Raw genomic sequence first — 17,681 nt, 5'->3', positions numbered from 1 at the left:
TTCCTATAGAGATATTGCAACTACATGATGATAGTTCTTCTAAAGTTCTTGATCCTCTTGATCCAAATGTGGAGTCTTCTTCTAGTTGCAATGATGATGATGAGGATCCATCTATTAGAAATAATTGATTAACTATGTATTGTCTTTGATATTACAAGTAAATTTATATCATTTCCAGTCAGTGTATGCTGAGCTCACTCGGGTGATGAAGATAATTTCCTATGTCTACCAAGCATTCCAGATTATTCCTAGTTTAGAAGATAGTGTCTACCAATTTCACTTGGTCACCAAAGTAAAGGTTGTAGAAGTTGAGTGTTAACCGAGCTCACTCAGTTAATGAAGAAAATGTTGGATGGAACTAGTGTTAACTGAGTTCACTTGGTTACGAAAGGAACTTTTTGAATATGCAATGTTAACCAAATTCACTTCATTAACACAAGAAAAATTGTTTTTGAGTTAGTGTCTACCTAGCATGGTAAGTTAATGAAGGATTTTCTTGTTGTGGCATATTGAGTTCAATTGATTTAGTGGTTGCTTCTAGTCGACTGATAAGTTGAATATTAAGTATTCTAAGTTGTATTCAAGCTAACTTAATAATATGCTAGATATAAATATAAGGTCAAGTTGAGAAATTGAAGAAGAAGTATAAGTGGAGGCAAATAGAATATTTGATGATGCTTAGAGGAAGTGAATTAGAAGGATAAGAAGAATATCCTTGTTGATCTACCAAGATACATTCAATTAGAAAGGATCAAGTATACAAGCCAAAATTGAGATCTATAACCAACAATTCAGTTGCATCAAAAATTAGGTCATCTCATTGTTACTCTCTAACCATTGTAGCAGTGATCTAAATCTCTTAACTGAGTTGGCTTAACAAATATTTGCAAATCAAAAACTTTGGGTTTCAGGATCCCTTGTAAAACCTGTTTTCCTAATCAAAAACAAATATTTGCAAATCCTCTAACAAGGTGGCACTTCTAATTGAATTGTCTGAAGACCTCTAATAAGGCCAATCCTAATTGGGTGATTAAATTATCTAACAGGGTCACACCTAGCAGTGTGTTTTTTAACCTTTAATAGGGTTGGCTCCTAATAGGGCTCACTTTAGAAAAGTAAAAATTAGTAACTAGTTGCGATTGGTGGTTTTTCCCAAATTGGGTTTCCACATTAATTTTTGGTGTCCCTTGTGCTCATGTTATTTCCTTCATATGTATGCAACTAAGTTAAATAATATTAATTAAAAATAATATCTTATTTCATGTTAAGAAGTTACTAAGTTATTTCAATGTTTACCAAGTTAAAACATTTGCTAGTGTAAATCGAGTGCATGTGTGTTTGCCAAGTTACAACAGAATTTAGTTTATATAGAGTATTAATTCACCCTCCCCTCTCAGTTACTTTTATTATATTTCCAACAACTGGTATTAGAGCTTTTGGTGCCTGTAGAAAAGGTTTCAAGGACCTAAGCTAAAGATTAGGATGTCTTATAGAAGGGAGATCCCAAAGTTGAACAAAGACAACTTTGCAGCATGACAAGAACTCATAAGGCTGCAATTGGCAACCATTTGAGATACTCAGCTAAAGAGTCAAGACAAAAAATACAAGACTCCTACTATAACTATGATTGTTGAAGATATTATAGAGAAAAAGAGTCATAATATCATGATGATTGATATTGCTTCATCTCTCAACTATGCCAAATTTGATGAAGTCAAAGATTGTGCTATTACTCATGAAATGTGGACCAAACTAAAGGATATCTATGGAGGAGATGAAAATGTAAGGAGAACCAAAGTTGAAAGTATTATAGGAAATTTTGATCAAATGTAAATGAGAGAGGATCAAAATATTGCAAAATATGTTAATAGAATCAAAGCCAGTGTCAATGCTATCAAAGCCTTCTTTGGAAAAATTGATGATGTAATAGTGATAAGAAAGGTACTCAAAACCCTTCTTCCTATCTATGCAATCAGAGTGTTTGATATTCAAGAGATGAGATGTAATCCAAATCATACTATAACTTTAGATGCCCTAGTTGGAAGATTGAAAACATTTGAACTAGACAACTATAATAATTATACTGCTAGTTCTAGCAATCTTGAGTCTGCATTTGAAGATAAGGTATCACTCAAGAAGAAAGCTAAAAGGTGTAAAAGAAAAAACTCTAAAAGTGAAGAGGAAAACAGCTTTGACAATGATCTTGAAGCCATTGAAGCATTTATTGCAAGAAGGTATCCCAAAGGCAAATGAAGGTATACAAGTAAAATTCATGTAACCTATTTCTCTTGTGAAGATGTTAGATGCATTACTGCAAGGTGCCCAAATAGAGAAGACAAAGTTCAAAAGAAGCACAATAAGTTCAAAGGAAAGAAGGATTTTAAGAACTTTAAGGACTACAAGGACAAAGGTAAGAAACTTGTTTTATTGCTAAAGGTTTAGATATTAGTGAAAATGATGAAATGGTTTACATTGTTGTAAAAGATGAATGTGATGATGAAGGAGATAAAATGACACTTATCTCTCATGTTAGTAAAAATGATACATGGATTACTGATAGTGGTTGGTCATATCATATGACTGGTGATAAAATAAAATTTTAACACATGGAATATTATGATGGTGGTAGTGTGAGTTTTGGAAACAATGAACCTTGTTGCATAAAGGGAAAAGGTCATATTTCACTAACATATGAACTTAGATGTGACAATGCTTTTGGGTTGAAGGACTAAAGAATAATCTATTGAGTGGTACAATTGAATAACATTGGATTCAAGGTAGAATTCATGAATGGGACGGCCAAACTGGTAGATAGAAAAATAAATTTAGTTGGGTCTAGCAAACAAACAAAAGGTAGCCTATTCTACCTAGATCTTAGTGAAAGTTCATGTTTTATTGCTCAAGTTGAAGAATTTTGGTTATGGAATAAAAGGTTGTGTCATGTGAAATTTGATAATCTTGTCAAGATAAGAAAAAATAGAAGAGTAAGAGGTATTCCTAGTTTGAGGAAACTGGATATGGGTTTATGCAAAAAATTGTCAAATTGGTAAAATAGGAAAGACAAGTTTCAGAAGCAAAGGCTATCATTCAGAAGAACTCTTGGAGCTAGTAAATACATACTTATGTGGATCTATTGGAATAGAGAGATATAGTGAAGATAAGTATTTTATTTTATTTGTTTATAATTATTCTAGAATGATGACTGTATTGTATCTAAAAGAAAAATCTGAAGCTTTTCAAAAGTTTAAGTGGTATTTGGCAAGAGTAGAAAAAGAAACTAGAAAGAAGTTAAAATGTTTGAGATCAAATAGAGGTGGTGAATTCATTTCCAATGAATTCAATGAATTATACATTGAAAAAGGAATTAAGAAACAAGCATCAACCTGTGGTATATGTCAGCGGAATGGTATAGTTGAAAGAAGCAGATCCATCATAGATTATGCAAGAACCTTGATGATAGAAAAGAGTGTTGCAATAAAATATTCGAAGGAAGAAATTAGTATTGTAGTGCATTCTTTGAACATAGTACAATTGAAGAAATACTCAAATCAAGTTCCTTATGAAATATGGTATGGCTACAAACCCAATGTAAGCTACTTGAAAGTATTTGGTAGCAAATGTTATATCTTGAAGGAATCTAGGAAAGGTAAATTTGATGTCAAAGGTGCTAAAGGCATATTCCTAGGATACTCCTGTAGAAGTAAAGCATACCAATTTTTGAATCTATCTACTCTTAAAATCATAGAAAGTGCAGATGTAAGAATTGATGAATTTGCAGAAAAGAGTGAAGAGGAAAGCAACAAAGAACTTGAGGATTAGAGAAAGTTTGTTTATTATGAACCTGATACTAAACCAAATCTATCAAGAAGTCAGGAGGTTTCGCCTTCTGAGTCCCAAAAATCTCCAAAGGCTACCAAGTTGCATCCAGTATAGCCCGAGTCACAATCTAAAGGACTCGAGTCACAATCAAACATTACTAGGCTAGTGCCTAAGCAAACCAATTCAAATGGACCCAAGTCACAAACAGTGGGACCCAAGATTAACATAGAAGATCATATAGAGGTTAATGGAACATGTTATAAATCCAAAGTACCTATATTAGCAAGATATGTTTGAAAAAATTATGTATCTGATCAGATCATTGGAGACAAGTCAGATGGAACAATGACAAGAAACAAATTGAAAGTTACATGTTTGCTTGCTAAATTTGAACCTAGAAATGTTAAAGATGCTTTGGATAATGAAAGTTGGATTGAAACTATGAATGAAGAAATAGAACATATTGATAAGAATAAGACTTGGACTCTTGTTCCTATACCCAAGGATAAAATCATAATTTACACAAAGTGGGTATTTAGAAATAAGCTAAATGAAGATGGAGAATTTTCAAGAAACAAAGCAAGGTCAATATATAAAGGTTATTCTCAAGAAGAAGGTATTGATTATGGTGAAACTTTTTCTCTTGTTGCAAGATTAGAAGGTGTTAGGACTTTACTAGCATATGTAACATACAAAGGATTTAAATTTGATCAAATGGATGTAAAATCTGCATTCTTAAATCAAATTCTTGATAAGGAAGTCTACACTAAACAACCTAAAGGTTTTGTAGATCCTAGCAAGAGAGATATGGTCTATAAATTGCACAAAGCTTTGTATGGCCTCAAGCAATCTCTTAGAGCTTGGTATGAAAGACTTCATAACTACTTGATAAAGATTGAATTTCAAAAAACAAATGATAACAACAATCTGTATATCAAAGAAGGACCATATAAGAAGATTGTGTTAGCAAAAATATTTTTGGATGAAACTTTATTTATAGGAAATGATGACTTGTGCAAGGTATTTTTAGTAGATATTAGTTAACTATTCTAATATTGTTTGGTTCAAACAACTATTGGTAGGTATGAAGATAGAGATCAAGGATCTAGTGGTTATCTCTTGTGATAACACTAGTGTAATCAATATATCAGGGAATCATGTGATGTATACTGAAATCAAACACATTGCTATAAAATATCCTTTTTTGAGAGAATTGGTACAAGATAAAGAGAGGTAAGATTGGAATATGTGAATATAAAAGAGAAAATTGTAGATATATTCACTAAGCTATTACCTAAGGATGCATTTTTGTATCTAAGAAGTAAGTTAGGGTTCATTCCCCTATCTAAAGCTCAGTAAATGTAGTTCAACAATGTATCAACTAGAGCATGTTGAAGATCATACAGTTGATGTAGTATTAAAAAGACACATTGAAAATGAATCAGTACATAAGGTAGATTGATATTCATTGAGTATTGTCTTTGGCATGAGATGTCAAAGAGGGAGAGTTTGGCTGTTATATTAAAAGAAATTTTGTTTGGCAATCTCAAAGAGGAAGAACTTAGTCTAATATCAAAGAGGGAGATTTTTCTATCAAAATAATATGTTGAAGTTAGAGTTTTGCTAGCAGAGGGAGAAACTAAAGGCAGAGGGAGTTCACACTAATAGAGGGAATTTAGTTCTCATGGATTAGAATTAGAATGAAACTAAGGATATATTTCTTACTTTATTCTTGCTCTGAAAATTTCATTATATTATGAAATGTTGTGTTGTCATCAATGCCAAAGAGGGAGATTTTTGGAAACAACTAATTAATTGTGTATTATCTTTGATGTTGCACAAAATCTCATATCATTGCAAGTCAATGTATGTCGAGCTCACTCGGGTGATGGAGATAGTTTCGTATGTCTACCAAGCATTCTAGAGTTTACCTAGTTCAAAAGATAGTGTCTATCGAGTTCACTCGATCTCCAAAGTAAAGCTTGTAGAAGTTTAGAGTTAACCAAGCTCACTCAGTTAATGAAGAAAATGTTGGATGGAACAAGTGTTAACTGAGTTCACTTGGTTACCAAAGGAACTTTGTGAATATGCAGTGTTAACTGAGTTCACTTGATTAACATAGAAATTTTTTTTTTGAGTTAGTGTCTACCAAGCATGGTCAACTAACGAAGGATTTACTTGTTTTGACATATTAAGTTTAATTAATTTAGTGGTTGGTTCTAGTCAACTAAGAAGTTGAATATTAAGTATTCTAAGTTGCACTCAAGCTGACTTGACAATGTGCTAGATATAAATATAAGGTCAAGTTGAGGAATTGAAGAAGAACTATAAGTGGAAGAAAATAGAAGATTTGATGATTCTTAAAGGAAGTGAATTAGAAGGATACGAAGAATATCCTTGTTGAGCTACAAAGATACATTCAATTAGGAAGGATCAAGTATACAATCCATAATTGAGATCTATAATCAGCAATTTAGTTGCATTGAAAATTAGGTCATCTCATTGTTTCTCTCTAACCATTGTAGCAGTGATCTAAATCTCTTAACTGAGTTGGCTTAACAACTAGTTGCAAATCCTCCAACAAGGTGGAATTTCTAATTGAATTATATAAAGACCTCTAACAAGGCCACTCCTAACAGGGTGATTAAATCCTCTAATAGGATCACACCTAACAGTATATTCTATAACCTTTAACAAGGTTGGCTCCTAATAGGGCTCACTTCAAAAAAGTGAAAATTAGTAACTAGTTGCAATTGGTGTTATTTTCCCAAATTGGGTTTCCATGTTAAATCTTGGTGTCACTTGTGTTCATTCTATTTCTTTCATATGTATGCAACTAACTTAAGTAAGATTAATCATAGATAATATCTTAAATATTTTATGTTAAGCAGTTACTAAGTTATTTTAGTATTTACCAATTTACAACATTTGCTAGTGTAAACTGAGTGCATGTGTGTTTGTCGAGTTACATTAGAATTTAATTTATACGGAATATTGATTTGTACTGACATATAAGGGATCTGGGATTTATTATTTTAGCAACTCTTCTTACATTTCCAACACCATCTTCCTCCAGTCATCATTTAGAGAATGATTCTTCTCCAGATTCTCAATGCTCCAGATATTGAGCCTCGTTGGGCTCAGCATACATTAGAATAAGTAGGTGATTGGGTTGGTGATCCTTTAGATGATAGAAGAACAAAGTCTCAATTTGAAAAATCTCCACATCTCTTTATTGCTACAACTTCTTATCCATAAACATTTTGAGAAGCTTCTCATGTTCTTGAGTGGGGTACTACTATGCAAGAAGAATTTAGTTCCTTAGAGAGGAATCATACTTTGGATTTAGTCCCTCTTCCTAAGGGAAGAAAACTTTTTTGGTGCAAGTGGATCTATCAAACAAAATTTGCACTATATGTATTAGTTGATAAGTATAAGGCTTACCTAGTTGCCAAAGGATTCTCTCTAGTTCTTGGAATTGACTTCTTTGAGACCTTTGTACCAATTGCAAAGATGATTTCTATTTGAATTTTCCTTTCCATTGTTGTATCCTATCATTGGGAAGTTCATCAGATAGATTTGATGAGTGCATTTCTTCATAGTGACCTTGAAGAAGAGATCTATATTGAGCAACTAAAATGGTTCATTAAGGATCCTACACTTGTATACCACCTTTGAACATCCCTCTATGGCCTTAAAAAATCTTTGCAACCTTGGTATGCCAAGATGGACTCTTTCCTTCTCTTAATTGGGTTCACTTAGTGTCATTCTAATTTTAATTTCTAAATTTATAGCAAGATGAAACTCTCACCTTCCTTGTCCTCTATGTAGATGACTTGTTGATCAAATGGAGTCACTCATCTCACATCATGGTAGTCAAAACTACCCTTCATGATCAATTCTTAATGTCTAACTTATGCCTTCATTTTTACTTCTTAGGGATTGAGATCTCTTAGCTAGCTTATGGTATATTTATTAGCAAGCCTAAGTATGCTTTTGATATGCTCTCTATATTTCACATGGTTGACTGCAAGTTTACATTGACTCCATTTCTATTAGGGGTCAAACTCGAGGCTTCTTGTTGTTCACCCTTGGTTGATGCTACCTTGTACCATCAATTGGTTGGTATCCTCATATAATTGAACCATACAAGGTCTAATATTTCATATGTTATGGGCATGGTTTCTAGGTTTATGCAGGAACCACATGAGTTGCACTGGAAAGAAGCTAAGTAGATTCTTAATTACATCTAGGGTACTCACAATTATGGGATTGATTATGTAATAGGTTTGGATATTGACTTGGTGGGCTATAGAAATTCAAATTGGGCAGACGATTCTTAGGATTGTAAGTCTACTTTTGAGCATTGCTTCTCTCTTGGTTTTGGTCTAGTTTCTTGGTCGAGTAAGAAGTAGTTTGCTATTTCTCTTTCATCCATTGAAGCTAAGTATCAAGGAGACATTAATGCATCCACTAAGCCTATTTGGCTTCAACACATCCTTACCAAGTTTGGTATTTCTTTCCAAAAGCCAATAGTAATCTTCTAATAATCAAAGTGCTATATAGATTTCTCACAATCTAGACCATCATCAAAGGACCAAGGACATTGAGATTCACATACACTATATTTGGGAGCTAATTCATGAGAAGGTCCTTGACCTTCAGTACTTCTAGACATCTGATTAGACTACAAACATCTTCACTAAAACCTTCACTAATAGAATGATTATACACTTGCATGCCTTGCTTGGGGTGTGATAGGTGTCTTCTTCTAGAGCTTCCTTTCTACTCTATTTTGGAGAGGAGTTTTGTCCCATTAGGTTTTCTCCTTATTCTTTAGTTATGAGAGGACACTATTTAGTTGTGCATGGGTACCTAACATAGCTTTCATGCCAAGACCCATTAGCTATATATTGCATTATAGTACTCCGTAAGTTGCATGTGTTTAATTTTAGTTTGAACACCACCCTTCTATATTGTAGGTGGATGGTAGGTGGTTGATTCCACTAAGACTCTAGTTCCTCCAAGTTGAGACACTTGTCTCAATCTTGTCCAAGTATCCTCCTAACTCCTGCCCATATAAATAGGCTAGCTCTTATATATTACATATTAGGAAATATTGATGCTATTCTATCTTTGAGCATTTACATCAGAGATTGTTCTTGTATTTTTATTCTAGTAATTTAATTTCCTCTTTATTAATCTGTTTCTTTCATCAGATTCTGGTTATATCTATTTTATACAAATTCTAACAGTTGGCCTCGAAGAATATAGGGCTCATTGCCAACTAGCTCAAACAACCTTGTATTAATCATTGGAAATCCATTTTCATGCTCAATAATAATTCGATCATGATCATTTTGATTAAGTCATAGTCTATACCATCTGATGATGAAGAGAACTAATTTGAAGGAATTGAAGTCATAGTCAAGTATATCAACTAAATTTCCATGGTATCAATTTTGAGACTCTTGAGGATGTAAGTCATTTCTAGATGAAATATTGGTCACTTGGAAGACTGCACTTATCCCAAAATCATAGATTCCCTTCATGTCATCAAACTTTTTGATATGGAATTTATAACCATTGCATAACATAGCCTTGTGGTGTTTTGCCTACAATAATGTGAAACATATATAAATTATTGCATCACAAGTTCAAAAACATACAGTTGATTAACAAACTTATAAGTACCTGGAGATCTCTTTAAAATATATATATATAAGTTAAATCTATTTCCTTTTTTGTAACATTGGGATCTCCATTACAATGAGCTTTTATAACCAATGAAGACATGGATTCCCATTTTAATATATGACTAGAATGTTGACATTGTTCAATCCATACCATCATCCAATATTGATTGTTTGTAATAAACAAATGTATTGCATCCCACTCTTTAGCAACTATACAAAAGTAAATAGATGACTTATAACATATTTAATTTGAAGATTAAAAATTAATTAACTACAATAACATCTTATAATTTATTACCTTTCACTTTTTTGAATCTACCATTCCCCACCAAGTACTCCCCTTCAAATTTTTAATGGAGTTGAGATCCTAAATGAAATCTATATAATGGGTCTTTTCTACAAGATTAGGAAGATATTGAGTAACGTACACCATCATCTCATATACCATATATACCTCAATTATAGAACCCTCAAGACATGCTATTTTTTGAACCAAACCTTTCAAAAAAAATCAAGGTTCTGTTCTTTTGCATTGAAATTTTTTGAAGGTAACCACTTTTTCATTCCAACATTAGTCGACAAATTATTTTCTTCCAAGATTTATTATCTTCTTTATGGATTTCTTTAGAGAAAACCACCTACATGGGATTCAAGACACAAAAAATATATAAGACTTTACAATATATAACCTGTTTGATAGATTGAACAAATATCACTGCTTACCTCATGTATTTTTCAAGATCATATATCACTTGTTTGATATTATCGTTGAAGTTCTCTGGGAGCAATAGGGGTAGCACATACTACAACAATTGTCAACTAATAATTTCATTATTTTTTAATGTAATACAATAAATATTGAATGTAGTTTCATAAATATATTATAAACACAAAAGACCGTGACTTACCTTGATGAAGGTATGCCAATCATGTGTTTTCATCCCTGGCCCAAATTCACTTTTCTTTGATATGAGATTTCTTATATTCACAACAAATCCTGTAGGAAATCAAATTTTTTAATGACTTATTTTATGGCATTACTTTACTACTCCATTAATAACCAAGGAAGGGAACTTGCATTAATCTAGTCTCTATTGCTATTTGATTCAATGATATTTTTCATTTCATGATTGGAATCATTAATGTAGCTACAAATTTTGGCAAATTTTTCTTTGTCACACCATCCATCAAAAAATTTTCACAGTGTCTCTATTACATTCTTTCCAATATGCATAGCATCAAACAAACACACCATTTGTAGCTTCTAGTAGTAGGGAAGCCTACTAAATTCTCTAAGATAACATTTTAGTCCCTTTGGAAGGTGGTCAGTGATAACTTGATGATCTTTATGATCATTAATTACATAATTAGCAAACAAATCACAATCAAAATATATAATTTCTAAACATAAACTATTAGGTGGAATGATACTATTTTGAATTCTATTATATTCCAACTACCATAGATGAGGTGTCATTCTTTGTGGCTTTGATGTAGTCTCTTCTTTCCAATTGAAAAGGTATTTTTTAACACTTTGATACTTATGATTTCTATGGAGGAAGTGCTTATACTCATCAAACATCTTCTTTCTTAAACTTTTGGAATAATGAGATTTCATCTTTGGACCACACATTGGACATGCAAATTTTCCCTTTGTTTGAAGACCTACAAGAAAATGATATAATTGGATTAAAATATGTTAATTTTAGAATTATTATTATCACATACAACTAGATTTAAGTATAACATCCCTCAATATTTTTTCAAGTTTATATATTTTGGTGTGGCATCATGAATTGTCCACACAAGCATTGCATTGCATGGAATTGAAATTGTTTTTGTCCAACTACTCTAGAGATATCATAAATAGTGAAACCATTCCATAACACCAGCAACTCATCAATAAGAGGTGCTATATATACATTCATATCTTTCACTTGGTACTTACCTATTTGAATGAACAAAATCAAATGATCATTATGGTCATTTCACTCCAAGACTTATAATTACATGTAGATATTGATAAAATAATAAAATATCTAGAACAATTATTGCCAGCATAATGTGCCCCCTCTTTATTGACATCCATGGAGGAAGGTTATTTTTTATAACAAAAATAAGCCACACTGAGTAAACAAATCGCATCTCTCCAAATTGATTGACACCATTAGTTGCCAGAGAAAGCCTGAGATTCAAAGGTTCTTCTTTAAATTATGGCCACTTTTCCTCCATGTCCATAAATGCAGAACCATCTACAGGCATTCAAATAATGTCATCTCAACTTCTATTCTATGCATGGTAATCCATAAATGGTGCCAAACTACTATACCTAAATAATTGTTTAAGACATGGAACAATGGGGATGTAACAAAGAATATTATGAGACACCTTTCTAGTCAAATAATCATCTCAATATCTTCTCGTATTCCATATAAGGTGTTGTGTTGTATTTTTTGTGTTCCTTATGATAAATAACATGATCTTTAGGAGAAGCATCTATTCCTTGATATTGCATTCCAATATGTTTCATAGTGGTACACAATTTTGGGTACGAGAAAGGGAGAACATTTGGTGGTGGTAACAAAAAGTCAATTATCAATCTACAAAAAAATTATAAGTCATTAGTATAAGAAATCTTAATGGTACATGTTTCACCTTTTATAGACTATAATGACATATATGGAAAACCTTAGCATATGTGATATTGTTGTGTTGGATAAATCATTCATAAACTTCAAATTGACCAACAACAATACAACAGAGAGAAGAGTTGATTGGGATCCTTCATAAAGGTCCATGTTTTCCTTCTCAATTGGAGTTATATCATGGACAACCTCAATGTCATCCTCATCATAATAATAATCATCATCAGCAACAACAACAAGCATTGGTACCAAATATGTCATAGATCAATGTATTCATACCATTATCTTCAAATGTGTTTTTGGGTGCATGATCATCATCTTTCATGGGATCATGATCTTCTCCTTCAATACTCACATCTCCATGTTCCTTCATATTCACACCTCCATATTCCTCCAAGATGTGGTGGTCCATATCACACACTACCCTTTGGAGATCAACCTATATAAAAATGATGATAATCAAACCCACCTTCAATGTGATAATCAAACCCCTATTCCTTGGTTCATATGTATATTAATTATGAAAACAATATAACAAACAACTTACCAATGGATGTAATAAAACTCCCCTTCAATGTGACCATTCTCCCTACAATGTCTCTTAACTTTTTTTATTTTGATTCTTCTTTTCTTTAAGTCATTACAACTCTTGAAAGGACGTGTAATGCCCCACCTAGAGATCCTTGGAACAAGGATTCAATACAAGCCAAGATAAAAAAAAAAAATTTAACAAGTATGAATGCACATAAAAACATCATACAGGGATCACAAAGATCAAAATGGAAGACTTCACCACAATCCCAGCAACCAACTGATCTTCGAACGCCACTACCAAACTAACACACACAAACAAAAGCTAATAGCGACTACGCACAAGATGAGGGCTCAAAGAAATGACCACACATCAACAAAACACCCAGCTAAGGTAGAATGCAGAATCCTAAAATTTGGCTAAGTCTAAAATTTTGAAGCCTTGAAAATTGGCTAAGTTTGGATTTCTAAAGCCTTGAAATTTCCTAGAATCTCTATCTTATCTCCGAGAGGTCTGAAACCTATTTCAAAAGATTTGTCGCATATATTAAAATATATCTTAAGTATAAATACTTAAATGATATATTTTAAACCCTAAAGGACTACAACAGAAACATGCAAACTGGATTGAAAGAAAACAACCTAAATCCAAAATGCAACAACATAGGGTTGAAGAACACCGAAAAGGGTATCCAAAAAAACTCTCAAAAAGTTCGGATCAAATCGAAAAGTGCCCGCTTCCAGCCCGCGCAAGTTTTTACAAAACTTGTATGATACTTTAATACAACACTAAAAAGCATCACACAACATTTCTTAAGGAGGGTGACACTTTTAGAGTTTGAGCGATACTTTTCTCAAAGGCGTGCAATATTTTTAGGGTATCGTATGAAATTTCTCCAAAGGAGGTGTGATACTTTCCAGTGTCGCATGATATTTCTCCAAGAGGCATGCAATACTTTCCAATATCGTATGACATAGTTTCTATGGGCGTGCGATACATTTTTGTGTCACACCATGCAGATAAAATGTCACCCATAGAAACACAAAAACACTTAAGGAAAACACAAAAGGGGAAAAACAAAGAAAAATTGAGTTCAGAACCTCCACATCGAGGAGTACCTGATCCACATAGATTGGGGAGTGAACACTTGAGAGCATAATCAAAAATATACTAAGGAACAAGGAAGAGGAACATCTATCCATCTAAACCTAGGTAGTGAAGAATGTACTGAAAGCAACATCATAGTGAACATAAGCAACATCACAATGTACAGAGATAATATCACAATAACAAAACAACCAAATTAAGTATGCGGTTCCTCCCAACTGTCAATAACATCATAAGACCATCATGGGTCCTAGCCAACCCTTGTGGGTAACATCCCAAGCCATCAATTAGATCATCGGTACTATCGTAATAGGGACGTCACTACTAAACATGCTAATAACCAAAAGTATAAGGAAATCTAACATACTAGTAGTACAATAGAAGATAAACCTGCACGTAGATAACATCACCTAGCACATGCTAATCATCATAATAAGGAATGTGTCAAAACTAAGATCATCTAAACATGATAAACAACATCCCAATGAAAGCATAAATCACAAGAAGCATACTCCATAAACCAAAGTACTAAGTGAAAACATCCAGCAATAGTCACACTAGGATAAGAGACAGTCTCTGTACACTGGTCCCTAGCAGTGGTGAAGGTAGCTGCACCTCCCAACCATGTGGCACCTGTAGGTCCACACCTGTCGTACTGATGGAGATAATGATCCAACCATAAACACACAAAACAATCATCCATGGCTAACACTCACGCCAGACAGTATGATAGTTGAAACCAAGAACCTAAGACAATGCAAGGAGTATAGGTCCTGGTCAGACACTCAATAGGCTACTAAGTAGGGGCTGACATCATGGAGAGTCGCTTGGCATTGACAAGCCCAAGCTCAGATCACGTGTGGAAACTCTCGCAAGGTACTTACCTCTCAAGGTACTCCCTTGGAACCATCACACGAAGTTTTATTATCTTAAGTTTTATTACCATTCATAGATTTTCTTTAGTTATCACTTAATCAAAGCTCCTCTTAGCCATACCTGTGGCGTCATGATCATCGAGCTGCGAGATAGAAGCCCCCTCCATATGCTACCCTACCCTACCCATGCTCATCCTAGACAAGTGCCTGTGGGCATGCATACTCCCATCTCAACCCCAATGAACATAACTTCCAAAAGTACCACGGAAGATCAAGCCTCACAAGTCACCCGACAAATGTACGTGCACATACTTGTGTGTGGTGCACCACTATCACAAAGATCAAAACACAAGGATGGGATGAGAACATAATGTAAAAGATAACACCTAATTGAAAGCAACACAGGAAGGATAGATTCTACACGAATCCTAGACCAATAAAACCACACATCATGAAATCACTCAACTAGCCTCAATCAAGGAGTATGGATTCTACATGAATCCCAATGACACAACAAGACCAAATATCATGAACTCACTCAACCGGCCTCAATTTGGGAGCATAGATTCTACATGAATCTTAGTATCCATGAAACAATAACAAAGGTCCAAAAGAAACCATAACACCAGGTATAAAATTACTCAATCGAACACAAAGTCAAGAGTACGAATGTAACACGCACTCTAATGCAACATAAAAGTGCAATAGTGGTCTGACTGATATCCAAATGGATCAAGGTCCATGACCCACATTGTGCCAAGAAAACTTGAAAAAAATAGGGTGGCATGCAAAATGAGGTAAAAATCCCAAAATTTAGGAAAACTTCAAAATTAAAACCCATTTGAACTTTGGGCACAAAAACCCCAAAAATCCAAAAATAAATGAGTTTGGACACCATATGCAAAAATGGTTAGCATAACAACGTAAAACTCCAAACCCTCATCTCGAAAAATAGGAAAATGTTCATACTTGCCCAACTGGGTAGAACTAGCATACAAAAATGGAGGGGAACACTAGTTCTCAGCCTCCAAACAAACAACTACTAAAAAAAAAAGTAGAAATAGAGCATAAACAATAAAACATGAAAACCCTACCTCATAACCAAAAGGGCAAAACGAGAATCTGAACCATAAAATAAATAGCCTACAGAAGTAGCTGAAAATCACGGCAATCCAAAGTTTCCCCAAGCTGGATCCAATGAGCTCAACCTCATGACGATCCCATGCCCGTAGCTCCCACAATGAACAAAACAATAAATCCTCATGAAGAGGATTTTGGGTTTTACTCTCCAACTTTCTAATTCAAAAGTGAGAAGTGAGGAATTCCATTCTTTTTTGGATATTTATTAACTTTTCAAGTAAATAATTGATTAGGGTAAGTAACTAGCCAACCTAGTTAAACCCTGAATCAACCCAAATGAAAATAGGATATTCCTAGAAATAGGAATTCAACTATGGAAAAGTTGCCAAAAATTAAAATAAATCAATTAAAAATCTCGAAAACCCAAAACATAAAAATTTCTTTAATAACTTTCTCGACAATTCAAACCTCTAAATGCACAGACATGCTTACTGGTCTAATCACATAATGCAAATGAGTTCGGATTTAATAATCACCAAAATGATTAAATTAAACATTTAATTAAGGATGCGTTAGCCATATAAGGACCACATTGGTAAAATATGAATGGTTGAATCACTAACTCCATGTGCCACTGCTAGGGATATATATCCTGCACACTAAACAACATGATCAAGTGCACTTGCATATAATAACATAGTCGAAGCAATAAATGCATTAAATCACCTAATTTAACTATTTATTTAATTATATTAAAATAATCTATTTACATCACTCACGTTCACATAAAGCATAACAACATCAGAATGAAGTAAATAACCATAGCATTAAATCCATCACCTAACATAATTAGAGGTATGTCCAAATACCAAATAACCAGATATCATCATAAAACACACTGTCATCTCAAAATGTCATCATCATGCAAAATGATCAACTAAGTTTAATGTGACCAACTTCTTCACAAGAAAAGTAGATTGAAGGAATTTTACCTTTGTACTTTCCTTTGCCTTTGGGATACCTTCTTGCAAGTAAAGTTTCAATGGTTTCAAGATCACTATCAGAACTATCTTCCTCTTCACTTTCAAATGGTTTGCCTTTAAACTTTGTAGCTCTTTTCTTAAGTGATAACTTGGCTTCAAATGCAGACGCAAGATTGCTAGAATCAGGAAAATAATGATCATAGTTATCTAGCTCAAATGTTGTCAATCTTCCAACTATTGCATCCAATGTTATATCATTCTTGGATTGCATCTCATCTCTTGAATGGCTAAAATTATGATTGCATATATAGGAAGAAGTGTTCTGAGAAAATTACTTACCACTGTTTCATCTTCAATCTTTCCTCCTGAGGCTTTGATTGCACAAACACTAGCTTTGATTCTATCACTATACTTTACAATGTTCTCATCTTCTCATATCTTTATTTGATCAAACTGTCCTCTGAGACTTTCATCTTTGGCTCTTTTTACATTATCATCTCCTACATAGATGACTTTCAACTTGATTCACATCTCATAAGTAGTACCATAGTCTCTGACTTCATCAAATTTAACATAGTTGAGAGTTGAAGCAATATCAATCATCATAATGTTATGATTCTTCTTCTCTACAATTTCTTCAATAGTCATAGTTCCAATAGGCACCGCATGATTGACATTAAGATATTTTAGATCTAAATCTCTGATGGTTACTAAATGTAACTTCATAAGTTCCTGCCATACATTAAAGTTATCTTTGTTTAACTTGTAAATATCTCTTATGTAAGACATCCTAATCTTTAGCTTAGGTCCTTAAAACCTTCTCTACAAGCACCAAAAGCTTTGATACTAATTGTTGGAAATATAAGAGGAGTAACTGAGAGGGGAGGGGTGAATCAGTTACCACAAAAATAAATCCTAGATCCCTTAGATGTCACTACAAAACA

The sequence above is a fragment of the Cupressus sempervirens genome, unplaced genomic scaffold, assembly GCF_028749045.1.
Source record: "Cupressus sempervirens isolate cs-2001-9-10 unplaced genomic scaffold, ASM2874904v1 CseChr00s100002_03, whole genome shotgun sequence".
NCBI classification, from domain to species: domain Eukaryota; kingdom Viridiplantae; phylum Streptophyta; class Pinopsida; order Cupressales; family Cupressaceae; genus Cupressus; species Cupressus sempervirens.
Note: the sequence above shows the minus strand (reverse complement) of the source record.